The sequence below is a fragment of the Octopus sinensis genome, linkage group LG16, assembly GCF_006345805.1.
Source record: "Octopus sinensis linkage group LG16, ASM634580v1, whole genome shotgun sequence".
NCBI classification, from domain to species: domain Eukaryota; kingdom Metazoa; phylum Mollusca; class Cephalopoda; order Octopoda; family Octopodidae; genus Octopus; species Octopus sinensis.
The window spans coordinates 8,548,039-8,562,158 of record NC_043012.1 but is presented as its reverse complement, the minus strand read 5'-3'; positions in this window follow the sequence as shown (position 1 = coordinate 8,562,158).

Genomic DNA, 14,120 nt, shown 5'->3' with positions numbered 1-14,120 from the left:
GAAATCACATTCCAACGTCTAAAACAACCAAAGACACATACGGCATTGCACCCTGTTAAAAACACAGGATGGTCACAGATGGAATGCTTGATCAAGATTGAGTTCGGATAAAACAGTGATTTGACAGGTAGGGTCCCAAGGCATCAGATTTGATGGAATGGCAAGAGTCAATTAAATCATTGTTTCTCGCAGGAGAGGGATTTAGACCCTTTCTTGAGAAGACCCGGGAAAATTGAAATGGAACGGATGAATCACCGTGTTTAATATAATGGAATATTTTTAATCATGGCAAAGAAAGAAGTATTTTACAGGAATAAACTCTATTGTTTTCGTGTTGATAAAGAGGTTGAGAGGGACGAAGAATCTTACAAATGCTATTTTGAAAGGGTTTCAGTTTTGTCAGGTCGAGAACCACTCGAATAATTCGATTCCAATAATTGATGGATATTTCATTTGATCTAATCTGGAAGGACGACACTCCGTCGGTTACGACAACAAGGGTCCCAGTCGATCCGAATCAACGGAACAGCCTGCTCGTGAAATTAACGTACAAGTGGCTGAGCACTCCACAGACACGGGTGAGAGTTAACGAACAATGAATTCAATTATCCCGGGCATAACAGAAGAATTTAAGACTAGCTGCCCTGGGGAACTTCCGTGTGCTAACGATCTTGTGGGAGACGAAATTAAATTCCTGACAGGGAAGCAAAGCCTGGAAATGAAGGGTCTTAAAGTAAACATGATGTTAGTCATGACAAAAGTTGGGTGTTTTTTTTCCTGCAAAGTAGAAAAATGCCAAGATTCTGCTGCCATCAAGGAGATGGCCATACCTGGATCGATGTGTAAAAAGGTAGATCAAAACTTCCATATAGTGCGCCCATGTAAACACTGGATGCATACAAGATGTAATAGAATCACAGACAGGCTAATAGTAAAAGTGACCTTTATTTGTCGCAGGGGTACAGGTGCATTAGACATGAAGAGCACCTGGGGAATAGGTTCTGTGAAATGTCGAAAAGAAGTATTAACGGATTTTGGAAGCTTGGAGATTCAGTTAGTGTTGGGAGTGAGAAACTTTTATCATATAGTTGCCAGAGTGAGAACAATGAACGGGTATAATGGATAAGTAGGAAAGGTGGTCACGGATGGACTGGTAGTCAAGTGTTTTAGGGGAAGTTAGATAGGAGTACAATGGTGGTGGTAGGAGTTTAGTCGTTGGGGTGGTAGGAGTTCGGTGAGCGTTTCAAAAGTACAGAGATGGCGGTAGGAATGGTGGCAGTACAATTAAAGGTGGTAGTAGTAGTAGTAGTAGTAGTAGTAGTAGTAGTAGTAGTAGTAGTAGTAGTAGTAGTAGTAGTAGTACTAGTAGTAGTAGTAGTAGTAACAGGTTGCAGAAATAATTTCCTTTAATGAAAGAAGACTGAAAATATTGACATTGGCGCGGCTGTGTGGCAAGAAGCTTGCTTCCCAACCTCATGGTCCCGGGGTTAGTCCCACTGCATGGCACTTTGGGAAAGTGTCTTCTACTATGGGCTCGGCCCGACCAAAGCCTTGTGAATGCATTTGGTATATATATATATATATATATATATATATATATATATATATATATATATATATATATATATATATATATAATTTACAAGATAAGGGCAAAAGAAAAATTCTAATGCCAGATACGCCGAAACAAAAAAATTGTCGATAACCATTAAATTTATGCGGCTCGAAACAAACTGATAGAAATCTCTAAACAAATTCGTTATTACCGTATTGGTCCAATTTCGGGGTTAATTCACAAGAAATTTTCCCTTCTTCAGCGGCACATACGCGAGATATAAAGGAAATACTTATTCATACCCACGGAAGAAGCAAGCACCAAGTCCCGAAAAAATTTTTATCCTATATCAATTATATATATATATTATGTAGGTATCGGTTAGAGGAGTTTAATACCTCTAAGGGATAATTAAATCCAAAGTCGCTCCTGGTTGTTCCCTGGATAGGTACAGTCTTTTGTAAGGTTGTACGGTAGCAGGTGGTTTGGTTGGTAGACCGTAGTTTAGGTTATATTGGAGAATAAAATGTATGTAAAAACAAGGAGAGACTCATCGTTTTCGCTGGTATGCCTTTAATTTAATTAGAAAATAAAGAATGAGGAAGCAAAAATGAAGGTAGCATTTATGATCGTTTCGATCTACTAGTTTTAGTAAATCTCTTCAGAATGCAAAAATCGATAGGTACATCGGTTTCAATGCGAAAATAATTGATTGCCCAACAAAACTAACACGTCTATTGCAATGAAACCTCTCCCCAGCGAAATTACCAGCGCAAGAACAAAATTTAATGTAAGACTTACTATCTTTCCTTCTATTACCATCACATATGTATCAATTATTTTCGCATCCTAACCGATGTACCTATCCATTTTCGCATTCTGAAGAGATTTACTAGAACTAGTAAATCGAAACGATTGTAAATGCTACCTTCAACTTTGCTTCCTTCTTCTTTGTTATATATGTACGTATGTATATATATGAGGTGGTATCAAAAAGTTCCCGAACTAGTAATGTTTAATAAAAAATAACTTATATACCTAAGCTTTAATATCATCTGCTTCGAAATGGTCACCTTGCGCAGAAATATACTGGTCTCAGTGTTCCTGCCAATTTTGGAATCCGACCTCAAAGTCGTTTTCCGTAAGCGAGTCGAGGACCTTCTGCGATTAGGTCTGGATTTCGACAGCGGTGTTACAACGGCGATCTTTGAACTGCATTTTCATTTTGAGATGGAAGAGATGGAAGTCCACAGGTGCTAAATCTAGTGAATAGAGTGGATGCAGAAGCAATACCATGTTGTTGTTTTTTGGCGAGAAACTCACGAGTGATGAGAGGTCGGTCACGAGGTACATTGCCGTCGAGAAGAATCCAATTCTTCGCGATTCACAGATCCAGTCGCTTTCGCCAAATATCCTTCCCCAAATGCTTCAAAACGTCGTTGATTATCCTCCAACGATCCTCATGCACAAGCTGGTGAATTTTCTCCATATTCCCGCTCGTGGCAGACCTTCCATACCGCTCATCTTCTTCCAAGGACGTTCTTCCACTTTCGAAGCGCCTGTGCCACTTGAAACATTGTCTACGACCCATGTGCCTCGTCGCCGTAAGCTTGCCGAAGCATGCTCAATGTCTCTGTAGTAGCAGACTTCCCAAGTTTAACGCAAAATTTTCACGTTGGCTCTTTCTTCCAACTTCTTGTCCATGAAAAAAATCACAGACTACAGCATACACGTGATCACAAAAATACCCGTTGCGAAATAAACAACACCCCGATGTTACCCTGCACTCTGCCTGATGGAGGTCACTTCTAGCTCTCACCATACATGCAACCGTGTGCTGCCGTCTGTTGGCGCGCTACAGAACTAGTCCGGGAATTTTTTCATACCACCTCGTATATATAATAATAATAATGATAATAATAATAATAATAATAATAATAATAATAATAATAATAATATTAATAATATACTTCTTTACTGCCTACAAGGGGCTAAACATAGAGAGGACAAACAAGGACAGACAAAGGGATTAAGTCATTTACATCGACCCCAGTGCGAAACTGGTACTTTTCGCACTGGGGTCGATGTAAGATGAAAAATACGGAAGATAGATTCTGTACTAGTTTTTATTCAGTACGACAATCGGTCAGACTCATCCTGCGACTGTTCGTTATGGGTAGGATTTTGTACATCATCTAATAATGTTGCATCTGTAGCGTATGTTTAGTGAAATTCTCTCTTTCTCATCTTCTTTATATGTATATACTAGCAGTATCGCCCGGCATTGCTCGGGTTTGTAAGGGAAATAACTATATAAGCATTTTTAAGGAGTTATAGCCAAAAACTAGCAAAAAAATGCATTAAAAATGGAAAAAAAAAATGATGGTAAATTTTTTTTTAAATCGTCGACTCATCGTAGACATTCTTAGAGAGTTACTTCCCTTTTTTTAATAGCGAAAAAATGCATTAAAATGGAAAAAATGGTAATTTTTTTTTTTTAATCGTAGACTCATCGTAGACACGCGCTAATACCCAGAAGGGCTCGATATGAATCCTGACTATAAGATACCCGGTTTTGGTTAAACTGCACCGCAAAATGTGGGAGTATTTAGGAATCTAAATCGTAGGAGACAGACAGAACACAACCTCACTTTTATATATAAAGATATATAACAGAAAGAGAGAGAGGGGGGGGGGAGAATTTCACCAAGCGTACGCTTCAGGTAGACCTCCACCTGTCATTTTGTGGAAGACAAAAGAGACGATAATAAAGGTAGACATATCTGCTACACATCAATCCCTACAGTTTGTGTCGCACCAAAGTACATATATATATACGTGCGTGTATGTGTCAGTGTGTGTGTGTGTGTGTGTGTGTCAGTGTGTGTGTGTGTGTGTGTGTGTCAGTGTGTGTGTGTGTGTGTGTCAGTGTGTGTGTGTGTGTGTGTGTGTGTGTGTGTGTGTCTTTGTGTTTGACCCCCACTATAGCTTGACACCTGATGGTGTTGTGTGTACGTCCCCTGTAACTTAGCGGTTCGGCAAAAGAACAGATAGAATACTTGAAAAAAAAGTCCTGGGGTCGATTTATTCTTCAAGGCAGTGCCCTAGCATATTTTTTATATTTATTTATGCACCCTTTTCAACCCTAGCCGGGCTCATGGACCCAGTTTCCCGGTTTCTGTAGTGCATGTGTTCCCCCCCCCCCCAGCTGGACGGGAGGCCAGTCCATCGCAGCGTTACTCAAGAAACAGAAAGTGAGAGAAATTTGGGGCGAAAGAGTACAACAGGGGTGGCCACCATCCGCTGCCGGAGCCTCGTGGAGCTTTAGGTGTTTTCGCCCAATAGACACATACAACGCCCGGTCTGGGAATCGAAACCGCGATCCTCCGACCGCGAATCCACTGCCCTAACCACTGGGCCATTGCGCCTCCACAATATAATGACTGAAGCAATTAAAAGATAAAAGATAAAAGATATCCTCATGTAAAATGATGAATATATATTTCTTTATTGCCCACAAGGGGCTAAACATAGAGGTGACAAACAAAGACAGACAAAGGGATTAAGTCGATTACACCGACCCCAGTGCGTAACTGGTACTTTATTTATCGATCCCGAAAGGATGAAAGGCAAAGTGGACCTCGGCGGAATTTGAACTCAGAACGTAACGGCAGACGAAATACCTATTTCTTTACTACCCGCAAGGGGCTGAACACAGAGAGGACAAACAAGGACAGACAACGGGATTAAGTCGATTACATCGACCCCAGTGCGTAACTGGTACTTTATTTATCGATCCCGAAAGGATGAAAGGCAAAGTCGACCTCGGCGGAATTTGAACTCAGAACGTAACGGCAGACGAAATACCTATTTCTTTACTACCCGCAAGGGGCTGAACACAGAGAGGACAAACAAGGACAGACAACGGGATTAAGTCGATTACATCGACCCCAGTGCGTCACTGGTACTTTATTTATCGATCCCGAAAGGATGAAAGGCAAAGTGGACCTCGGCGGAATTTGAACTCAGAACGTACGGCAGACGAAATACCTATTCTTTACTACCCGCAAGGGGCTGAACACAGAGAGGACAAACAAGGACAGACAACGGATTAAGTCGATTACATCGACCCCAGTGCGTAACTGGTACTTTATTTATCGATCCCGAAAGGATGAAAGGCAAAGTCGACCTCGGCGGAATTTGAACTCAGAACGTAACGGCAGACGAAATACCTATTTCTTTACTACCCGCAAGGGGCTGAACACAGAGAGGACAAACAAGGACAGACAACGGGATTAAGTCGATCACATCGACCCCAGTGCGTCACTGGTACTTTATTTATCGATCCCGAAAGGATGAAAGGCAAAGTGGACCTCGGCGGAATTTGAACTCAGAACGTAACGGCAGACGAAATACCTATTTCTTTACTACCCGCAAGGGGCTGAACACAGAGAGGACAAACAAGGACAGACAACGGGATTAAGTCGATTACATCGACCCCAGTGCGTAACTGGTACTTTATTTATCGATCCCGAAAGGATGAAAGGCAAAGTCGACCTCGGCGGAATTTGAACTCAGAACGTAACGGCAGACGAAATACCTATTTCTTTACTAATCACAAAGGGCTAAACACAGAGGTGACAAACAAGGACAGACAAAGGGATTAAGTCGATTACATCGACCCCAGTGCGTAACTGGTACTTTATTTATCGATCCCGAAAGGATGAAAGGCAAAGTGGACCTCGGCGGAATTTGAACTCAGAACGTAACGGCTGACGAAATACGGCTACGCATTTCGCCCGGCGTGCTAACGTTTCTGCCAGGATGAATATAGCAACAGCTACAGCAACGACAATAAGTAATAAATAGAATCAAAGCCTTTTATTAAAATTCGCTTAGATTGTCTTGCTCATTTGGAAAGTTAGTGTTGTTCTCCACTCGGCTCATGTTTCTGGCAAACTCTCTGAGAAATATTTGACAGCGCTAAGAAAACATCGATGGAAGTCATCACCAGAAAATACTTCTATCCCTGAAACAACAATAAAAACAAAAGACAATGTCATTGCAGAAGATTATTTATTAAGAAATTCTATTTTGAAAATTTATATATATAAACGGCAAAATGTCTGTCTGTGTGTGTGTCCTTTATACAAATCCATAATTTTTCAGTTAGAGGGCTCGCACTTTCTATGGTCATTCAAAACCGTCCAAGGGTGGTCGTGCATATCTTTACATTTCCTCAGTCACCCCGCAAAGCAATTAAAAAATCAATAGAAGTGACTTTTTTGTGAATTTTCTATCCAAAAGCCAATCAAAATGCCTGAAACATGATACGCCAATTGAATGCCAGCTAGCTGTATGTCATTGGTTGGAGATTTGGACAGTACTCGCGTGTATGTGCGCACGCACGCACGCAGCTGTATAGGCATGCACTAACAGTATGACCCGGCGTTGCCGGGTCATTGTGCTAGTAAACAATAAAAGGCTTGGCAAAACGTCAGGATTGATGAATTCCTTTACGTGACGTGACAAGAGTCAGCATTTTATACAAACTCATTTGTAAGAGTTACAATCACTAAAATACACAATACGGTTAATACTTGGATTTATAATGCCAATAGTATAGTTGTTGTTGCTGTTCAAGGTATTTATTTTTGTCTAGGTTCTGTAATAAATCATTTTTTCGACGCAGGAATGGCCATGTGGTTAAAAGAAAACTCGCTTTGCAAGCATGTGACTTCGGGTTCAGTCCCACAGCGCGACACCTTGAACAAATGTCTTCTCTTATAACCCCGGGCCGACCAATACCTTGTGAATAAATTTGGTAGACAGAAACTGTGCGGAATCCACACCACCACTTGACAACCAGCGTTGATTTGTTCACGTCTCCGTGACCTAGTGTTTCAGCAAAAGAGACCTACAGAATAAGTACTAGACTTTAAACCTGTCAAGACGGTACTCCAGCATGGCCACAATCAAACAAGATAGAAGAAAGAACATATTCTGCTATTTGGCGTCACTGGTAGCCTAACATTCATTTACAACTCGCTTACAAATTGATTAACCATAGCTGTGTAGCAAGTAGCTTGCTTACCGACCACATGGTTCAGAGTTCAGTCCCACTGCGTGGCACCTTGGGCAAGTGTCTTCTACTATAGCCTCGGGCCGACCAAAGCCTTGTGAGTGGATTTGGTAGCCGGAAACTGAAAGAAGCCCGTCGTATATATGTATATATATATATGTATGTGTGTGTATGTGTTTGTGTGTCTGTGTTTGTCCTCCCAACATCGCTTGACAACCGATGCTGGTGTGTTTACGTCCCCGTAACTTAGCGGTTCGGCAAAAGAGACCGATAGAATAAGTACTAGGCTTACATAGAATAAGTCCTGGAGTCGATTTGCTCGACTACAGGTGGTGCTCCAGCATGGCCACAGTCAAATGACTGAAACAAGTAAAAGAGAGAGAGAGAGAGAGAGGAGAGAGAGAGAGAGAGAGTATTTACGAGTTGATTAGTCAATTTTATACCATCAGTTTTAATTGCTTTGTTAAAAATAGAAATAATATTTCGTAAACTAACCACAGAAAGGCTGAACAGCGCCATCTGAAAAAAAGTCATAAAATATAAAATGTTATTTTAATGATGCCTTTGAAGTGATAAGAAACAACAATAGCAGAATATTTACTAGTGAGAAAAACAAATCAAGCACAAGTTTTTAAATACCTTTAAAAGAGTAATTAGTTTGCTTGAATCATTGTAATATGCATAAATGATATAAATGTTTGGGAAAAACCTACCTTTGAGCAATTCAGGTTTGTGGAACTAAACGAATTATATGAGGTGATGTCAGTAAGTGAGAACGAAGAGAAAAGTTATTGTATTAGCTTACATAGGCGCAGGAGTGGCTGTGTGGTAAGTATCTTGCTAACCAACCACATGGTTCAGGGTTCAGTCCCACTGCGTGGCATCTTGGGCAAGTGTCTTCTGCTATTGCCCCGGGCCGACCAATGCCTTGTGAGTGGATTTGGTAGACGGAAACGGAAAGAAGCCCGTCGTATATATGTATATATATATATATATATATATATGTGTGTGTGTGTGTATATGTTTGTGTGTCTGTGTTTGTCCCCCTAGCATTGCTTGACAACCGATGCTGGTGTGTTTACGTCCCCGTCACTTAGCGGTTCGGCAAAAGAGACCGATAGAATAAGTACTGGGCTTACAAAGAATAAGTCCCGGGGTCGATTTGCTCGACTAAGGGCGGTGCTCCAGCATGGCCGCAGTCAAATGACTGAAACAAGTAAAAGAGTAAAAGAGTAAATAGGTGATTTAATGGCCCTTTGATATTTCAAGAAAGATTCCCCCTTTTTTTTTCAAATAGAAGAAAGAAAATTATGAAAGTGTAACAACAAATTTCTTCGAATCCTGTTGTGATCTCCATGCATCTCTAGAATATAAATTAAGCCAAATGCACCAACACAAAGTCTTGGTTCGGATCTTTTCCTTTTGACCGGCAGATTTTTAAAATAATTTCTTTGTAACTAAACACTTTTAAACTTCGTATACTTGTAGAATGTGTCACATAAAACATCTTTTTCTCTTGGCTTTTTTGAGAAAATTCTGTAGTTTGTAAGCTATTTGTTGTTAAATTTCTTGCATTTCGGCAATGTGTGTGTGTGTCCGTATGCGCATGTGTGTGCGAACGTTTGTAAATATGTGCGTGTGAATGTGTGTGCATATGTGTGTGTGTGTGTGTGTGTGTGTGTGTGTGTGTATGTGTGTGTGTGTGTGTGTGTGTGTGTGTGTGTGTGTGTGTGTGTGTGTGTGTGTGTGTGTGTGTGTGTGTGTGTGCGTGCGTGTCGCGCGCAGTATTAATCACATTATTTATTTATTACACTCGACAACAAATTTGAACTTTTTTTTTTTTTTTGTTACAGACACGTAAACTACTGATTCCTACCAAATTTCTGATGTTAATTTCAGATCAGATATACTCTTTACTCTTTTACTCTTCTACTTGTTTCAGTCATTTGACTGCGGCCATGCTGGAGCACCGCCTTAAATCGAGCAACTCGATCCCGGGACTTATTCTTTTGTAAGCCCAGTACTTATTCTATCGGTATCTTTTGCCGAACCGCTAAGTTACGGGGACGTAAACACACCAGCATCGGTTGTCAAGCAATGCTAGGGGGACAAACACAGACACACAAACACACACACACGTATATATATATATACATATATACGACGGGCTTCTTTCAGTTTCCGTCTACCAAATCCACTCACAAGGCTTTGGTCGGCCCGGGGCTATAGCAGAAGACACTTGCCCAAAGTGCCACGCAGTGGGACTGAACCCGGAACCATGTGGTTGGTAAGCGAGCTACTTACCACACAGCCACTCCTGCGCCTATATCTAAATTTCTCGATCACATCCAGATTTTGTGTAACCGAAAACCCCTATTTTCCTTTTTTTTTCTCACCTATTTCTATTACGAAAGCCGTCTAAGCTACTTTTCCATACCATGTTCTATGTTAAGAATATTTAAATAATTAACGAACAGGAATGACTTTCCTCCTTATTAAGACAGACAATAGAATTCCGCTGGCAGAGTTACCACCCCTATGCCCAATCATCCACCCAAAACGCGCTAGCATTTTGTTGTTACTACCGAAAGGCAACTTCCCGTTCTTAAGTGAAACTTTGGTGTTTCCTCTTCCTTTGTTGTTTGTAGGATGAAAAGCGGCCTTCCTTCTGCAGGAACCAACAGTAATCTCTCATCATATTTGGGCTGAAATTACCTTGATATTTGTTTTCCCTAACTGAAATCTGTTGGTGGAAGCGCTCTCCATGCTCGTCACTCACAACCCAAGGTTGACCGAAAAAAAGCCTAGGCGAGCCCTGAAAAAAAAATGTATTTTTAAAGACATTCTGCATCCCATTTTTTCATAAGATTTAAGCATGTTTTCTACGAGTTTATGGTGGTTTTCAGCTTTGTGGTTTCCAAGAAAATTTTTGACAACTTCAACAAAAGATGTCCATGCACTTAGTTCATTCTCGTTTAAACCAGACGGAAACGATAAAACGTGGATAACACTGCAGATCTATGGTCTAGTAAAATCTCCAGCTTCTAGCTAAGCATCTGTCAATATTCCTTTGAATTTATCCTTTAAATATTGAGAACTACTCCCTCGATCATCCATACTCTTCACGAAATTTTTCATAAGGCCAAGTTTAATGTGAAGTGGTGGAAGATGTACTTTCTGACGGTCAATAAGTGGTGGGTGTTTCACATTGTTTTACCAGCAACATGTTCAGTTCTAGATGGTCAGTCATGATTTTTGTAGTGGTTCTTGTCATTTCTGCTGTTCCATGGACACAAAAAGCACATATGCTTTGTGTAGACCAACTGTAACCCCCTGCAGTTCTTACTTCCGTCCACCTCATCTGCAATCCCCCCCACCAACACCACATAGCTCATCACAGCCCATAACACCACTAACACCACACCATTGATTCATAAGTCTCATTAGGCCAGTGGCATATGCTACAAGATATTGAAAGTTTTGTATAGCCGTTGCCCAGTAATACAGCTTAAAGGCTAGCTTTACTAGAGTCAATGAACAGTTTCATTCGTTTGGATCATAGGGAAAGCCAATCCTTTTCATCAGACCATTGGTATCATGGCAAGAAAAATGATGAAAACTGCAGATGGCGATGGCGGAAATGGGGGAACTCTGGTGTTTGGCTGGAGAAAATTCCATTCTTGAAGTCTGGAACCAAGCGACTCTGCCTTTTCGTTTGGTAATCTCAAATCGCGCGCTAAGTCATTTAATATATGCTTAATTTAACAAATGTGGGGAACTAGTTGCATCTGGGACATATATGCAATCTACCCCTATTTCTATATCACACTCAAAATCTTCAAATGAACTGCTGCCTTCAACAACCGCTCTATTTGACTGTCACATAGCAACTGACCTTTGGGCCGTTACTTTGCTCTTGAATCAGTGTTGCCAACTCGGGATAAATTTTATTGATCAAAATCGTTAGAATTTGTATATAGTTGGCAAACAAAAATTACCTTAATCTTGAAAAGTAAGTTTCATATTGCTGGCATTAAGATGATTAAAACCAAAATCTGGGTGTGGTAGGAAGTTTTACTGAGTGATTTGCATTTTACACAAAATCTAGACGCGACAGAAAAAATCTAATTACAGATTTGAAATCAGCAAACCGAAATTAGCTAGAAACACCTATTTGGTCTTCTGTAACAACATTTTTGTTGCCTGGTGTTAGAAACGTATGTGTAAGGAATATTGAAATCCAATACTCACCAAAGTCTAGGACTACTGAAATATCCTTTTGATTTCTCTCAAAAGTTCTTTGCATTTGGTCGATGAGTACTTTTATAAAATATTTATATTCGTCTACGGCTTTGCTTTCGGGTGCAGCAACATACATCACTTCGTTTAGCGACCGTCCATTCATCTGTTCAACGGCTATCATGTGAATACTGTCCTCAGAATTACATAAAACAGTGTATTCATTAGTCTTATGGCTATTCGCACGTTGTTGAATATCTTCAAAGGCAGATCTTGAAACAACAGCTATCACAGCATTGGTTGTAGGTTCCAAAATCCTACACTTGCGGATTTGGAACACGTCACTAAACACAGTTCTCTTACCAAATGGAAATACTCGTTTTTCAATAGCTAAAGCCATAAGGATTAGGGCGGCTTTATTCTTTGAGTAGATATTGAAAATCTGTGTCTTCTGTCTCGTATTGGGATTATCGAAAAACCACAGTAAACCCTCCACGAAGGCTTCAGCACATAAGCTAGGAGAGTAACCCTTGTCTATGGATAAAAGAATCATAAACACGTGTTATTTAATTTGATTCTCTCGTGATTTGACGGATGTTCAGATTCAGGGATTAAAAGAGAGAAAAAGCATGCGGGACGGATTTTATAGCCATTTTTTGTGGGGTGGGGGGCAAGAATAACAGTTCAAGCAAAGTAAAATATCTGCAAGCGGAAAACGAAATCTGGCTCTCCTTTGCTGCAAATTTAAATTTCAGTTTTTAATTTAGGAATAATTTAATAATTTAATAGCTTCTTCAAAAAGAAGAACCAACAAAAAATGGACCCGGAAAAATTCAAATTACGTAATCTTTATTGATGTAGATTACATTAGGAATACCTTTAAAGGCGGTGAGCTGGCAGAATCGTTAGCACTCCGGGCAAAATACTTAGCGGTATTTCGTCCGTATTTACGTTCTAAGTTCAAATTCCGCCTAGGTCGACTTAGTCTTTCATCCTTTCGGGGTCGATAAATTAAGTACCAGTTACGCACTGGGGTCGATGTAATCGACTTAATACCTATGTCTGTCCTTGTTTGTCCCCTCTGTGTTTAGCCCCTTGTGGGTAATAAAGAAATAGGTATTTCGTCCGTATTTACGTTCTAAGTTCAAATTCCGCCGAGATCGACTTTGCCTTTCATCCTTTCGGGGTCGATGAAATAAGTACCAGTCAAACACTGGGGTCGATGTGATCGACTTGCCCCCTCCTCCACATATTTCAGGCCTTGTGTCTATAATATTAACCATTTTTCATACTTTCTAGGGGTAAGCAAATAAGAAATAACAGCTGCTACCCAAGGACAAAAAATCGTGTTACACAGTGGGATCAATAACAATTGTCAAAACTGAAATTGGTCTTTTCTAATGAAACTGACCTTAAAAAAACAATAAACAATGAATAGAAAGTAATAACATCGAAACTTTAGGCAATAACAACCACAACAACAACCGAGTAACAGCAGTCATCGAAATAGTTGAAAACTACGGAAATGACGCGATGAAAGCAGCAACATTATTCGAAAAACCTGATGAAATAGGTGCAGGAGTGGCTGTGTGGTAAGTAGCTTGCTAACCAACCACATGGTTCCGGGTTCAGTCCCACTGCGTGGCATCTTGGGCAAGTGTCTTCTGCTATAGCCCCGGGCCGACCAATGCCTTGTGAGTGGATTTGGTAGACGGAAACTGAAAGAAGCCTGTCGTATATATGTATGTATATATATATATATATATGTATGTGTGTGTGTTTGTCCCCCTAGCATTGCTTGACAACCGATGCTGGTGTGTGTTTACGTCCCCGTCACTTAGTGGTTCGGCAAAAGATACCGATAGAATAAGTACTGGGCTTACAAAGAATAAGTCCCGGGGTCGATTTGCTCGACTAAAGGCGGTGCTCCAGCATGGCCGCAGTCAAATGACTGAAACAGGTAAAAGCGTGAAATGAATTAATGCTGAAGTAAACTTAATTCCACCCTGGAGCAGCAGAACGGTTTAAAGAGATAAACAGAACAGGAGACAAGATAAGAAACTACGTGGACTTTTATAGAAATTACAACTCAACAAGCGGAAAACGTTTAAAATCGTTAAAAAGAATAAAGAAAGGGAAATTTCAAAATAAAAATATGAAAAGAAAATGAAGTTATAACTGACTGCAACAGAAATAAAAGCGGACGGAAAAAGTGCAACGTAACAGGTACCATATATATATATA